The sequence below is a fragment of the Ambystoma mexicanum genome, chromosome 5p (genome assembly GCF_040938575.1).
Source record: "Ambystoma mexicanum isolate Mex_15411 chromosome 5p, UKY_AmexF1_1, whole genome shotgun sequence".
NCBI classification, from domain to species: Eukaryota; Metazoa; Chordata; class Amphibia; order Caudata; family Ambystomatidae; genus Ambystoma; species Ambystoma mexicanum.
Genome location: NC_090930.1, coordinates 828,348,164 through 828,363,667, shown reverse-complemented (window position 1 = coordinate 828,363,667; position 15,504 = coordinate 828,348,164).

Below are 15,504 nucleotides of genomic sequence, written 5' to 3'. Positions count from 1 at the left end.
TGCGCGGGTCACACGCTGTATCCCGTGGTGCGTGTGAATTTCCACACGCTATTGGACTGGGAACTGGATTCCAGGGGTGCGCGGGTCACACGCTCGCCTAGAACACGCGCTAAGCATAAATTGCGGACTTTAACAATAACAAGCTCAGACGCCAGGATGAACATACCGTTCCTAGCAGCAGTGGCAGTGGGCTACCAAAGGAGGAGGAGGAGGATAGTCAGGGCCAGAATATTCACACCCAGAACCAGCCTTTTCGGGATGCCTGATGACCAGGTGTATGGGAGGTACAGGTTTCCACCACACATCATACTGGACCTGGTGAGTGAGTGGGAGGATGACCTCACATCACCCACCCTGTGCTCCCAAGCACTCAGCCCCCTGGAGAAGGTCCTCAATGTACTGCACTTCTTAGCCACTGGATCATTTCAGCGGACAAGTGCCATAGTGGGTGGGGTGTCACAGGCCACCCAGTCACGCTGCCTACACCAGGTCTTGAACATCATGACTGCACGGCCATCAGTCCGCAGGCACATATACCTGCCCAGAACACCTGCAGAAAGGCATGCTGCCGCCCTGGATTTTTACGCAGTGGCACGATTCCCCAAAGTGCTAGGTGCCATCGACTGCACCCATGTGGCTCTACGTCCCCCCAGGGCATCTGAGCACATCTATAGGAACCGCAAGCACTGGCATTCCATCAACGTGCAGGTAGCATGTAATGCCAAGGGAATCATCACCTCAGTATATGCCAACTATCCCGGCTCCACCCACGACAGCTTCATTTACCGAATGTCCACCCTAAGCCGGGACCTAGAAGCTGGGCGGCATGGCGATACATGGCTGCTTGGTGAGTATGTATGCCACTGCACATGCATGCATGTTGGATACTGAGCAAGGTCACAACCTCACCAATGATACCAATCCCCACCTCCACAGGGGACAGTGCCTACCCTCTCAGCCCCCACATGATGACGCCAATTCGGAACCCCACCACGCCACCCCAGGTAAGATTTAACACAGCCCACATTACAACCAGGGGCATAGTGGAGCGCACATTCGGAGTGCTGAAGTCACGCTTTCGCTCCCTTGACCGTTCTGGCGGGCAGCTGTTATACGCTCCCCCAGTAGTGTGCAGGATCATAGTGGCAGCATGTGTCCTGCACAACGTTGCAACACGCCGGGGCCTGGCCGTGGACATGGTGGTGGCCCCACATCCCCAACCACATGCACAGCCGCTGCGCATGGGAGGGGAAAGGGCACGGGGGGAGGCAGCCCGTACACAGCTAGTGGCAAATTACTTCACATAGAAATCACACCCCTGTGGAGTGCACACTGCCCTGGCACATTCCATCTGACAATCAATGATGACTCAACCTGACACTGATCCTGAATGTGTGGAGAATGAACCGGGAATTCCATGTCAGCCTGAGATTGTTCACCTGGAAGTGTCACAATGTGTGCATCCCTACCCACACAGACACCACCAATGCAGTTTTGTGAAGTTACACATTGAAGCAGCTAAAATGAATACCCACTTGCAAAATGCAACAAGAGGACAGTGCCATGTCAGCCAACCCCACCCCAGCACTGCCACACGACACACCGTGCCATGTCATGCTAATTGCAGGTAAACAAAGTAATCCCCACAACATGACATCACTCTCACTATGTACAGTGGCACTATTAGAAACCTGCAACACCTGAAATGCTCACAGCAATGCCGGACCAACAACATACTTGAGCACGTAGTACCATTAACATGACATCAAAAAGGTTACATATTAGTAGTCTCACCACCTGGAAATGCCTGCACTCCCACCACTACCAACTGTGCAGTGTTGCCGCCATGTAGAGTTGTAGGTGCACTGCTGCCAACATGGTCCCCTTCGCCAGACTAGAGGTCCTTGTGTGGACTTGAGGAAGGGACCTGCAAATTGGGAGGTAGACACAGAAGAAGAGTTACACATCAATGCAACATGCAGTGTACAACACAACAGCAATATGCACTATGAATGTATACACAGTATTGACTACAGACTGGCCACACAGCTCATGGGAGTCCAATGTCACTGTGTAATTCACTGTCACTTGGGCACACCCTTTGCAAGCCAATGGAAACGGGAAGCAGGAGGGGTGTGTGTGACTCAAACCCAAGCATCTGAACCAAATACATTACAAGCCTGCATGTGCCCAGCCACAATGCAGCGTATGCCCACAGGAACCACGGAAGCCAACAGATCGGAGCCAACAGATCGGAGCCAACAGATCGGAGCCAACAGATCGGAGCCAACAGATCGTCCCAAAAAAATTGGGAATAAAAGAAATAAAAATAAAAATAAAAATAAGAAACAATCAAAAATGGCCATTGATGGGCCCGGGGGGGTTGGGGAGGCCACCCAGGAGGTCCGAGGACAGGATGCACACCAGAACCCACCTGCGTGGATCCTGGGAAGATAAAACACCTCCATGGGCTCATGGCCCACACGGCTACCCTATTGTGGGAGTGTCACTGCTGTCGCTATTATCACCCTGTGCAGCTGCATCCGGAGGTGGTTGCACTATGGGAGGCAGCCCACACAAGGCCCTAGTCTGCTCCTCCATGGCTGCAAGCATGCGGGTGTGGTAGGTCTGGTTCTGGAGGATGAGTGTGCGGAGGTCCCCATGCAACAACTCACGGGATGCCCGGACCTCCGCCCTCGTTGCCTGCATCTCAGCTGAGAGCGTACGGGTGAGACGCTCCAGCTGCTGTTCTGTCCTTTGGTGTGTTGAAGCCTCAAGCTCAACAAGAGTCGTCCTGAGGTGTAGGAGCTCCTGCCTCAGGGCTTCCCTGTGGCCCTGGGACTCAATGGAGATGGCCTCCTGCAGAGTCGCCAGTGCCGCCCGCCTGTCCCTGTTGGACCCCAACATGTCCTCCCTGTGTGACTGGCAGATGGAGTCGGTTGCCTGCTCTAGTCGCTCCATCAGCCTTTCTGGGGGGACAATGGAAGTGGCCACCCTATCCATGGCCTGAGCCATCATCTCGGATGATGCAGCCTGTTGGGTAGCCATACCGTAAATGGATTGCTCCCATGCGGTATTGCCGGGTGGCGTACGGCCACCACGTCGGCGGGCACCACACCTGTCTGGGGCAAGGCGAACTGCGCCTTGCTGTGCCGGCACTGCCTGAGGCTGCAGGACTGCATTCCCCCTCTGATCTGCTGGCCCAGGAACAGGATCAGATGTCGCGGAGTGTGACCCTGCATCCGTAACCACCGAAGGCGTAGCTGCCAACACTGACATCCCCATGGAGGGTACTGACCCTGGAGCAGGTGGGTGAGACAGAACAGAATCCCTCCCTGGAACACTCACCAGCGACGGCACGTAGGTCTCATCCGAATCAACACCTGAGTACAGCTCGGGGGAGGTGCAGCCAGAGACACCCCTTGAGAGCACGACCTGCAGCACTTGTGGGTTCTCCCCCACCACCACACCACGTCCCTCACTGGTGGTTGGTCGGCCCTGGGACACCTCCTGGGTCTGCACCATCTCCACAACCCCAGCAGTATCAGGTGCGTCTTCCCCTGCAAAGACATGAAAACAAAGTAATGGAAACGGGCATTAGCACCATGGCACACATTGAGGGCTGAGAAGCAAGAGAACCAGTACTTGATTGACACATGTCCCACATGACTAAAACCCTCCCATGCATGCACCCTCACTGCGTATGAAGTGCAGGCAAATGGCACACACTGATGACACCAAGATGGAAGATGAACAAATTTTCTGCATGCTGCCTGGCAGTGGCATCACACATTGGCCTGTGATTGGCAGGTGAAACACACATGCCATCACACAGATGGCATGTACCATTGCTATTGAGTGAAGATGGAGAGGAGGGCAGCACCTATTCATTCAGTCCAGTTCCCGCATGTAATAGCTTTTCTGATTCTAACAGGTCAGATTTTTCACCTGGAGCTGCCAGTCTGAAATGGTCAAATAGCACAGGGACATGTGTGTACAAATGATATCCAGGTAACAAAGTCACTCCACTTTACCATACCCATGTCAGACATGTGACTAGTGGACAGCGACATGCCTAGTGAAAGTGGTGGAATGCAAACAAACTGACTGAATGAACAGTGAAAAATAAGCAAATATGTTGTGTCAAGGTGACACTTCAAGGGCAACTGGCGTGCAGTTGTGCTAGATGTCTACTGTTGGCAGAAGGGATACTGCTATGGCCAAATGCAGCTGCGCAGGAAGTATTGCATGAAGCACATGGCTGACCCATCCGACTGAGGCGCACACACTCTCACCTGGCACCCAAACAGAAGCCCTCACACACACACCATGCACATGTATGACACACACATGCATGTGCACTCACCGGACAATGCCTCGTAATCAGCCAGATCTCCCACGCCTTGGATCTGTTCCTCCGTGACGTAGGTCCCAGCGACTGACTCATGTGGAGTGAGTTCCATGTCTACTACTGGAGACCCACCTCCAGTCACTAGAGTTGCGGCATGACTTGAGGCCAGCTTACTCTTTGCCCTGCGCTTTAGGTCATTCCAGCGCTTATAGCAATCATTGGCTGTGCGCCTCACGATTCCAAGGGCACTTACGATGTCCGCAACGGTCTGCCAGTGTGCCTGGCGTTGTGCAGGTGTGGTCTTGGATCCTGCAACAATGACCATCTCGTTGTCATGTCCGGACACATACTCGACAAGTGCATTCAGTTCGTCATCCGTGAAGCTGGGCTTCCTGGACGGGCCGGACTGTGTAGCCGTGTCTGGGGCATCAGCCTGTGCCGGACGAGCACTCTTCCTGTTCCGCTTGGAAGGTGGTGGTGATCCTGAGTGTCCTGCGCCGCTCTGGACACTAGGGGCAGGAGCCCTGGTGGACTCTGTATCAGGAGTGTGGGATTGCACACTCAGCATGGGAGTTGGTGCAGGCATTGGCTCTAGTGTGATGGTGTCAGGGGGAATGTCAGCAGCATGGACTAGGACCGACACTGTCCTGGCTGGGTGTGTGAGGGCTGGGGTGGATGGAGCCGCAGCTGCCCCTGCAGCCACTCCGCCCTGCCTCCTTGGTGCAGCAGATGACCTTGCTGCCCCAGATCCACGTGGCATGATGGCATCAACGTGCACCAGCGCACGTGTCGTAGCCCTGCTGACCTGGAAGTCAGCCATGGAGTCAGCCAGGTCTGGTGCCACAATGGGCTGGTCCAACAAGGGCTGAGCATGGATGGTGTCAGCCACTTCAGCGTCAACGGGAGGGGGGGAGGGGGGGAGGGGGGGGATGATGGGTGCCCTTGACTGGTCCTCCACACATGGGGGGACAGGCTCACCCTGCAAGTTACGACCACGTCCCCTACCGGATCCACCACGGCCACCACTTGTGGCTCTTCCACCTTTGCCACCCTTACGGAATCCTCGCCTCCCAGCCATGGCACTGATATTAATGTGCGTATGGGAGTGGCTGTAGACAATTGTCCTGGGCAATTGGGGGTCAAAGGGGTTGGGTACCAGATGGTAATTGTACCCTAGTGCTCTAGCACGGCTGATTGTAACCCCTGGGGAAAGATGACGGGTCACGCAACGCACAGGAGGCCCAAAAAAGGGAGATGACGTGCACGCAACCCCTCCTAGACCACGTGTGCAGAAAGAAAAACCTGCACTACGCTGTGGCACCCAGTAACACAAGAATGAACGTATGCGTGTCACACGCAGCCTAGAATGACCTCTGAAGGGGTAGGCTACACACGGGGCAAGCACAGAAGTTGGATACGTGCGTGACTCACCGTCTGCCAGGTAAAAGAGCGTGAAGAATGAGCGCGTTTGGCTGGCTAAACCCCCGCCAAAAGAAGATGTGTACGCTGTCTGAGAAGACAGGACAACAGTAGAAGGGGACACTGTTTGAGGGAACAGGCCCAGGTAAACCAGTAAAAGAGAAAAAAGAGAAAAAGCTGTCAGAGGTAACAGGGAATACGAACTGGAAACGCCGTGAAGTTAATCGCGTGTGAAACGACAAGAAGTACAGATTTCACCCACTCGCTCTCCACGAAAAGCACGTACAAGGAAATGGTGTTCTACATGTACCTTAAATACAGGCCCACACGTACAGCGTCACTTACGCGGCGTGTACGTTCACCAATCACACGCTTTGTCACTCCTGCGTGTAGATCCATTTTCACCAATCACACGCTTTGTCACTTCTGCGTGTAGATCCATTTTCACCATTCACACGCTTTGTCACTTCTGCGTGTAGATCCATTTTCACCAATCACACGCTTTGTCACTTCTACGTGTACATCCATTTTCACCAATCACACGCTTTGACACTGGGACGTGTCACGCAACAATTTCCTGCACGTGCAGGTGACTATAGGCGCGCATATGCTGTTGACGGGTTTACGCGCTAAGGGCCTTTGCTGACGTGTGGGATTTCACTACCTATCAGGCTGTCCACGCGTTCACACACGAGAGACCACGCTCCTGGCCAGGAGGCGAAATTACTGCCCCCCAGAGCCCTGAGCACGCTCCCACCTGCCATCTGCTGCTGCCTGACTGCCTGCTGGCCACGTGCCCCACAGTGCTGGTGGGTGGGGGTGTTGGGAGACATGGGTGGGGGCCTGGTGGAGGGTGCCCCTGCACTGGTGGGGGTGGTGGGAGACATGGGTGGGGGCTTGGTGGAGAGTGCCCCTGGTGGCGGGGGGGGGGTGGGGGTGGTGGGAGACATGAGTGGGGGCCTGGTGGAGGCTGCCCCTGCACTGCTGGGGGGTGGGGGTGCAGGGGGACATGAGCAGGTGTGCAGGGTAGTCCCCTGTTTTGTAGGCTGCCTGCAGGGGCCGTGGAGGGTGTACAGGGAACACCTGTGAGGACCCACCCAGCCTAATCGCGTGTGATGATTCCCACGCACCCCTGTAATACACGTACCCTGGCCAATCGCGTGTTAAACTTCCCGCGTACCCCTGTAATACACGTACCCTGGCTAATCGCGTGTTAAACTTCCCGCGTACCCCTGTAATACACTTACCCTGGCTAATCGCGTGTTAAACTTCCCGCGTACCCCTGTAATACACGTACCCTGGCCAATCGCGTGTTAAACTTCCCGCGTACCCCTGTAATACACTTACCCTGGCTAATCGCGTGTTAAACTTCCCGCGTACCCCTGTAATACACGTACCCTGGCCAATCGCGTGTTGAACTTCCCGCGTACCCCTGTAATACACGTACCCTGGCCAATCGCGTGTTAAACTTCCTGCGTACCCCTGTAATACACGTACCCTGGCTAATCGCGTGTATAACTTCACGCGTACCCCTGTAATACACGTACCCTGGCCAATCGCGTGTATAACTTCCCGCGTACCCCTGTAATACACGTACCCTGGCCAATCGCGTGTTAAACTTCCCGCGTACCCCTGTAATACACGTACCCTGGCCAATCGCGTGTTAAACTTCCCGCGTACCCCTGTAATACACGTACCCTGGCCAATCGCGTGTTAAACTTCCCGCGTACCCCTGTAATACACTTACCCTGGCTAATCGCGTGTTAAACTTCCCGCGTACCCCTGTAATACACGTACCCTGGCCAATCGCGTGTTGAACTTCCCGCGTACCCCTGTAATACACGTACCCTGGCCAATCGCGTGTTAAACTTCCCGCGTACCCCTGTAATACACGTACCCTGGCCAATCGCGTGTATAACTTCACGCGTACCCCTGTAATACACGTACCCTGGCCAATCGCGTGTTAAACTTCCCGCGTACCCCTGTAATACACGTACCCTGGCCAATCGCGTGTTAAACTTCCCGCGTACCCCTGTAATACACGTACCCTGGCTAATCGCGTGTTAAACTTCCCGCGTACCCCTGTAATACACGTACCCTGGCCAATCGCGTGTTAAACTTCCCGCGTACCCCTGTAATACACGTACCCTGGCTAATCGCGTGTATGACTTCACGTGTACCCCTGATATGCACGTTACCCGCTTTGCGTTCCTTGTTTGGCTGCCCTGTAAACTGGTCCAGGGTTAGCGCAGCCCTTTGCGATGATTTAGCGATTTTGATGGCTTTTCCTTGCGCGAGGGCGTTCTTGGGGGCGTTACTGGCGCTGCTGCAGGGTCGCTGCGATACTCTGCGCCACGGCTGGTTTGGGAGCATGAAATCCATGAATACGCTGTGCGCGGAAATCGGTTTTAGCGCACGTGCCTGGCGCAGTCAATCGCACGCGGACACTCTGCGCCAGCCGCTTGCGACACTTTTCAGCGAAATTCTATGAATTACCCTGTTGGTTATTAGCTCTATAAGTGCAATCCGGGGTTCCTTTCCTATATCCTTCACACACAGTGGTTCTACAGAGTGTCATCTGGTGTGCATATTCAGGCAGGGTATGGTAGGCCCACGGGAGCTGTCTGAGTCTGGAAATGTCATCATTAGTCTGGATTCCAAGATGTACCCCATCGGTAAACCGATGCTCTTTTACCCACTTTATTTTATTGGGAAGTGATTATGCTAAGACAGTATTTTACAGTGGTCAGCATAAACAAAATAATCTTTTTTCTCAAAGACTTCTCCAGCAGATATGGGCTTTATTTTATAGTTCACTCAACTCCTGCAATTTTCTCAAGTATAAACACTCTCCCATAATATATAATTAGCTGCTGCTCATCTGCAAATGCCCCGGCACTGTATCACCTGTATTTGCATTAACAGGGGCAAGTGTTGACCAGCAGTCACTGCTCGACAGCCATGATTTGTTGCACTGTTATCTGACTATAAACACTATGAGCCTGATTACGAAAGTGGCAGTAACGGTAAAACATACAGTATCAGCAATTAGCGGATGATTTACCACATCGCACAAGTATGAATTAGTCACCGCATATAATAACCCAACACACAAAGAGGCTGATTCATGGAATTATTTGGGCCAAAAAAGAGGGATTTGTGAGCTATTCTGCCCGCAAATCCCTGTTTAACAAATGGGGATTTGAGGGCAGAATGGCGCACAAATCCCCATTTTTCGGCGCAAATAATTCTATGAATCAGTCCTAAAGTTTCTAGAAAGAACAGATGTGGCACCTGCACAACACCGGATGCTGAGATTGAGCAATGCGAGATGCAGTATTTACTGCACACTTCCAACTACGATAACCGGGAAAAATAACACATGAAACACCAAGATAAATAACTGGTATGAGAAAGCAGATGGAAATGAGGGTTAAATGTAGGTATATCAATCACAGGTGCACACAATCACCCATTCCATTATAAATAGTCTTTCCCAAGTCACAACCAAGAACAACAGCAACATGCAACTCGGTGGAGCACTGCCAATATACCAAGTGAAGCTGTACCTGTAATTTGATGCTCAGAGGAATTCAACAATCAAAAAGCATTTGGGGCAACAAGGACAGAGGAGGAGGAGGTGGAGGGCCCAAATACTCAGGATCAGAATAACCCCATGGGCTCTAGCAGATACACAAATCCAGACAATGTATCGGCTGGCTAGGGCAACCATAATCCATGTCCTTCAGCTCATTCAGAGTGACCTTGAACGCAAAATTGGCATACGAACTGCCATCCCACTCTACTCAATTTAGTGGCCATATTCCATTTTCTTGCTAAACTGTGCTATGAGTACACTGTCAGCATGGTGTATGGCATGTCCCAGTCTACATTTGCAATGATGTTGATGCAGGTGTTGGCTGCCCTACATCATGCAGCAGCACACATTTCCCCTCCAACAACACAAGAGGTCATAAATGCCATGAAATGACACTTCTATGATGCCACCCAATTTCAAAATGTAATTGGTGCCTGGGTTGCATTGATGTACCATTAGTGCCCCCACCCCCCCATGCAACAGAGCAAGTGTACATGGACAGGTAAGCAATAGCATACCCTGAATGTGACGCTAACAAGACCATTCTTCTCTGCAAGATTCTCTGGCTCTACACATGACTCGATGATACTGCAGAACAGTAGCCTGCCTGCGTACATGGCCACAAACATTGAACAAAAAGATATTGCTCCTAGGTAAGCACAACACAGTTGTATTTTCCCACTTTAAAGGACTAGGGTGTTGGTAGAGGGGTAACAGCAGCCATGAACAGCACAAAACCACAAATGTACAAACACAGTATCTCCCAAATCCCAAACCCATGCTCCATTGACCCAGTCATTCATCCATGACTTCCCTACATCTGGCTGGTCATCCAAAAAGCATGCATGCATTGAATGATGTCTCATCCCCTCCTTACAAGTGTCACAGAATATCTGCTCCTTCCATGGCTACGGCCCTCATACCGAAACCCCTAGAGCCCAGCATAGAGGGCACACATCTGAACACACAATTGTTCCTTCAGACTACTGAAAACCAGATTCCATTGGCTGGGGAAGCACTGATGTATGTCCCCCAAAAAGGTTGGCCACGTTGTTATAACATGTTGCATGCTCCACGATCTGTGCCTATGGCATAATTTGCCAATGCCCCAGAATACAATAATTCCAGAAGACAATGAGTATGACAATGAAGAAGACGTCCAAGCCATTTGTCCAAGATAGGATGTGTGGGAAGGCCAGACAACAAGGCTGCATTGAATTGTCTCGTTTTTGTGAGTATATGCATTGTTAGGGACGGATCACAATGGGACAGTAATGTGTACAAATTCAGTAGTATCAGACAGTGTGAAGAAATATGAATTGAATCCTATCACACCTACATTTACAACCAGATTTGACCCATGATTTAAGTGTAAGAAATATCACTTGACACATGGACTTTGCAGCATAACAACCTTCATTCAAAAGGTCATCAAGACAAGTGTGTGCTCTCAATGTAATCGCTCTCCTCCCCCTTCCCCAACACATCCCTCAACCTTCCCCTCCCTAACACACCCTTACATCTCCCCCTCCCCAAGCCATCCTTCAACCTCCCCCTCTCCAACGTACTCCCCAACTTCCCCCTCCTCAACACACACCGCAACTGTCCCCTTCTCCAACACATGACTCAACTGCCCCCAACACACCCCTCAACCTCCTCAAGAGTGGTGAACAACAAGCAAAAGTCTTAATTTGTGCCTGTTATTCTTCTCTTTGCCAGCAACACTTGGGGATGCGGGTTCAATAGTATGGTAGTCGTATGCAGTGGGCTAAAGGGGACAGATTCATAATTAGTGTTGACAGAGATCAATGACGTTGGTTTGGTGATGGCCAGTGATTGCAATTGGACTCCACATTTTCCCAAATCCCAGTCATAATTATTACTATTGTTATTATTACGGTATTTATTGAGATCAAACCTAGCTTAGGGAAGCCCTGCAGCGCTTTACAATCATAGGGGAAAGAATACAGTTAGGGAGCATAGAAACAAGGGAGTGGAGTTCTAACAACAGGAGAGGGGGCAATAGTCAGCAATGGATCTACAAGTAACCAGGGGAGGAAACAGTGGGGATCAGATCACCCAGTCTCAGGTAAGGTGGGGAGTGGGCAGTGAATGGACCTAGGTATTAGGGAAGAAGAGGAACTTCAGATCATCAGTGCAAACCCCTGTGTGGTAGCCTCAGTGCTCTTCCTCATCTGCTGGCTTTTCATGGTGATAGCACTTACCATGCTGTCCAGTTTCCTTCAAAGACATGCCATATGCGGTCCTTTCTTCTCCCTAGGACCCGAATTTGCCTTCCAGATGTCTCGGACATGAAGGTGGTCATAGGAAATATACTCATTTCTCTGTAGTGTGTTCCTGGCCTGTGCATTGAGTGATCACAACTGTCAAGTGCGGCACATGGGTATCTGGTGCTGGTCACTGAATCCACTTGTTCCACATTGCCAGGAACAGGTGATACAGATGACCACACTCCAGTGTTGCACTGTGTGAACTCCACTAGGTGAGCACAGTGCAGTGGCTCTGTCCTCCTCTCCCTGGTCATAGGCAAGGTCCACTGACAGCGGTTCTGAGTGTGGAATGTGTGCAAGGATGTCTTGGCTGACATCTACCAGCACAACATGGGTGCAAGGTGGCCTTGTGGGTACTTCCTAGGGACATGGCCCTGTCTTTTTTCGGTGGCTGCACTCTATGTTGATTGTATGGCTTGTTTGTCCTCCTGTGGTTTGGCTGGTATCTTGCCCTTCCCAGTTGTGGCTTCAGTGGCAGGATTGGCAGCTGACTTTCTCGATGTTATTCTCCTTGTTGTTGCTGTTGGTGGGGTGTTGGTGCATGAAGTAGTGACATTGGATGCAGTGGCAGGTGTTTGGATGTCAGTGGTTCCCTCTTGGTCTCTGGAGGCATCCTCTGTGGAAACACAAATGGAGGACGTGGTCAGTTACTCTGTCAATGAGGGCTGCAATGATGCAAACATGCATTAGCTTAGTTGGCCCAGCTGTGCTCATCTGCTGTGCATATATGCCTATCCTGATGGTCTGCATATGAGGGTGTCTCTTGCATATGTGATTACTAGAGGATGGGAAGACTTGCTGGCGTGCTTTGGTTCGCACATGTTTGCAGCCGGTATGGTGGAGGGCAGTCCTTTTTCTACAGGCTAGTCATGTGTTGGGGGCTTTTCTCGGATGGTGTGCTGTGTTTGTTGGGACTCATTAGACCCTACCTTTTTAGCGAGCCTAGGAGCACATGGGCAAACTGTGATTTCTGACTGCCATGCACTACTCACCAGCTGCTACATGTGTGCCTGATCCGCCCTCTGCATTTCAGTGAAGCCACTCATGTCACCCATATTGGTTGCCTTTGTCTCACAGGGTTATAAGTATGGGTCTTCCATGGTACTGCCTTGAGTTGCTAGGCACTCCTTCTGGTAGTCTAACATGATGGAGCGAACCATCTGCTTAACGGTCATCTCACCTATTCTTGATGTCCCTGATGGTACAAGGATGTGCAGACACAGCCTGAATCATTTCAGACACACACTCCCAACGTGATGCATGTTTGGAAGGCGCAGTTATCACCATCAGAAGACCCACTTGCCTGGTGCCAACTTGGTTGCATCTTCCTCAAGGACTGGGAGCTCCTGCTCCAAAAGTTTTGGTTTCATCTGCCTCCCATCACCTTCCTTCCCTACTGATTTACCAGATTGTCTTTTACTGGATGTTTTACCACCAGACTCATAATCATGTCCAATGGGGTTATTTGTGTGGTTTACTCAACTCTCTCTTTAAAGTGTATTACTTCTCCTGCCACTCTGTCAAAACACTCTGTCTAAATATGGTATGGTTCGCTTAACGCCTGCAATTCACTCAACTACAGTATTAACACTCCCCCTAAATGTGTGGGTATCTGCTGCTCATCTATCCCCTCCCTAAACTCTGTCACCTGCTTTTCAAGTGGAGGCAAGTGTTTGTTTGTTTAATGATTTGTATTGCGCACCAGATAAAAGGGTATCAGGGTGCAGTAGTTACAAGCAGGTGCACAGCTTAGGTTACAAGTTTACATATTATGCAAAGCAGAAACATTTTAGATTATAAATGTACAGAAGTATAATACATGTAGATAAGTGTCAAAAAGCATAGGGGAGAGTACATATTTACAGAAGTAAATTATAATAGAATACAATTTCTTTAATAATGTGTGTTGCTGAGAGGTGGACATAGACGGTAGAGGTGGTGGTTAGTAGTAATGCGGAGGCCACAGTCAGTACTGGTCGGAAGATTTAAGCCAGGTGATGGTATTAGACCTAAAGTTAAAGTAAGGTTGGTCTTCGCGTAAGGAGTGGGGCATGGTGTTGCAAAGCTGGGCTGCTTTGACAGGAAAGCTGCAGTCACCAATCTTAGATAGCTTAAATCTGGAAATAGAAAGGCAGTTTGAGTTGGCTAGTCTTGCAGGTCTGGTTGAGGTCCGTCTTTGGAATCTCTCAGCTAGGTAACTGGGAGCTGCATTGTTCAATGATTTATGGATAAGTGATAAAGATTTTAATTGTATTTTGTCAAAGGTGGAGAGACAATTGTTTTATCGTCTAATCTCAGAGATGTGTTCTCTTCTGGCTACTCCAAGGGCCGCTCTAAGGGCATTGTTTTGAAGGATCTGAATTATCCTGACGATAGATTTATTGGAACCTATATAAGGTGCATTGCAATAATCTAGCCTGGACAATATAAGGGCTCTGGCCAGGATGACACAGCTGTTGCTAGATAGGAAGGGTTTGCCAGTTCTAATGAGTTTACAAGTATATGAAGTCGTGGAAGCCAGTGAATTGACTTGTTTGGTGAAGGACAGAGTGGAATCAGGATAGAATCCGAGGGTGTTTACCTCCTTGGCCACTTTTACAGGGTTGCCATCGATTATGAAGGTGGAATATTGAGGTCCTCATTTTTTGAGGTTGGAAGGGGTGCCTAAAATTATAAGTTCTGTTTCATCATCATTCAGGGATAGACCGTGTGTAGCCATCCATGCCTGGATGATGATGTACACTATATTCACCAAGGCCAAATCCTTGTTGTAATCCCCTGAAAGTGGGAGGAGAATCTGAGTATCATCTGCATAGTTCGTGTAGGTGATACCAAGATGGTCCAAATCATCAAAAAGGAGCTTGGTAAATATATTGTACAGTGTGGGCGAGACACAGGACCCCTGCGGCACTCCACAGGTGATAGGGATAGGGTGTACAGCCGCTGACGGGGAGAAACCCTCATTGTTCTATTGCTGAGGAATGACTCAATCCAGGTTAATGGCTTCTTTGTAGAAATGTGCTGCGGAGTCAAGGTGACTACATAGGACCTTGTGGTCCACAAGGTCAAAGGCAGCCGATAAGTCAAGGAGCAAGAGTAGGGCAGATTTTCCTTCATCCCTTAACTCATCGACTTTTAGTCAATGAGTAGCAACCCTAATTGCCTCAGTAAAGGTCCCTTCTCAGGGCTGAGAGGATAGCTCAGGGGCTACAGGTTTGTCTTGGAAACAAGACAATGCAGAGCATCACAGTTTCAAATTCTGGTCCTGTGCTTGGAGGCTGGTCTTTGGCAGGAAGCGCAATATAAAAGCTCAATGTATTTACTTCTCTCACCAGCCAATAATGTCTCTTTACATTAAATCTAGAGGTTGAGGAAAGAAGGACCTTGTACACATTTGTGCCAGAGAGTTGGTGGACCAGAGGTTACGATCCTCTCCAGGAGCATGTAGCCCTACAAGCTTTCTTCATTTGGAAAATTACATTTTGTACAACTGATTCAATTATTATTTTGTTTTAGTTGGAGGCCATTTTAGGCAATGCCAGAGCGCATTTGTTTTAAAAAGAGCACTGGCTAAGAGGCTTGCATCCAGCTCAGAGTCCTGCTCCTTTAAAAAAAAAATACAGTGTCTGATCTTCTAGGCTAACAATGCTGTAATTATAAGGCATGCCAAGCTTACATAAGCTTAGTCACAGCACATTGCTATTCTTCTTTCCTCAGTAGCTCGGTATAAACATTATGTATACAGTGGGCAATACATTAAAGTTGCCTGAAGCAGAATCGTGGAAGGCATCAGTAATCTATAGGAACTGGCCATTGCCTAACTTGAATATTTGCCTAGTCTTGTT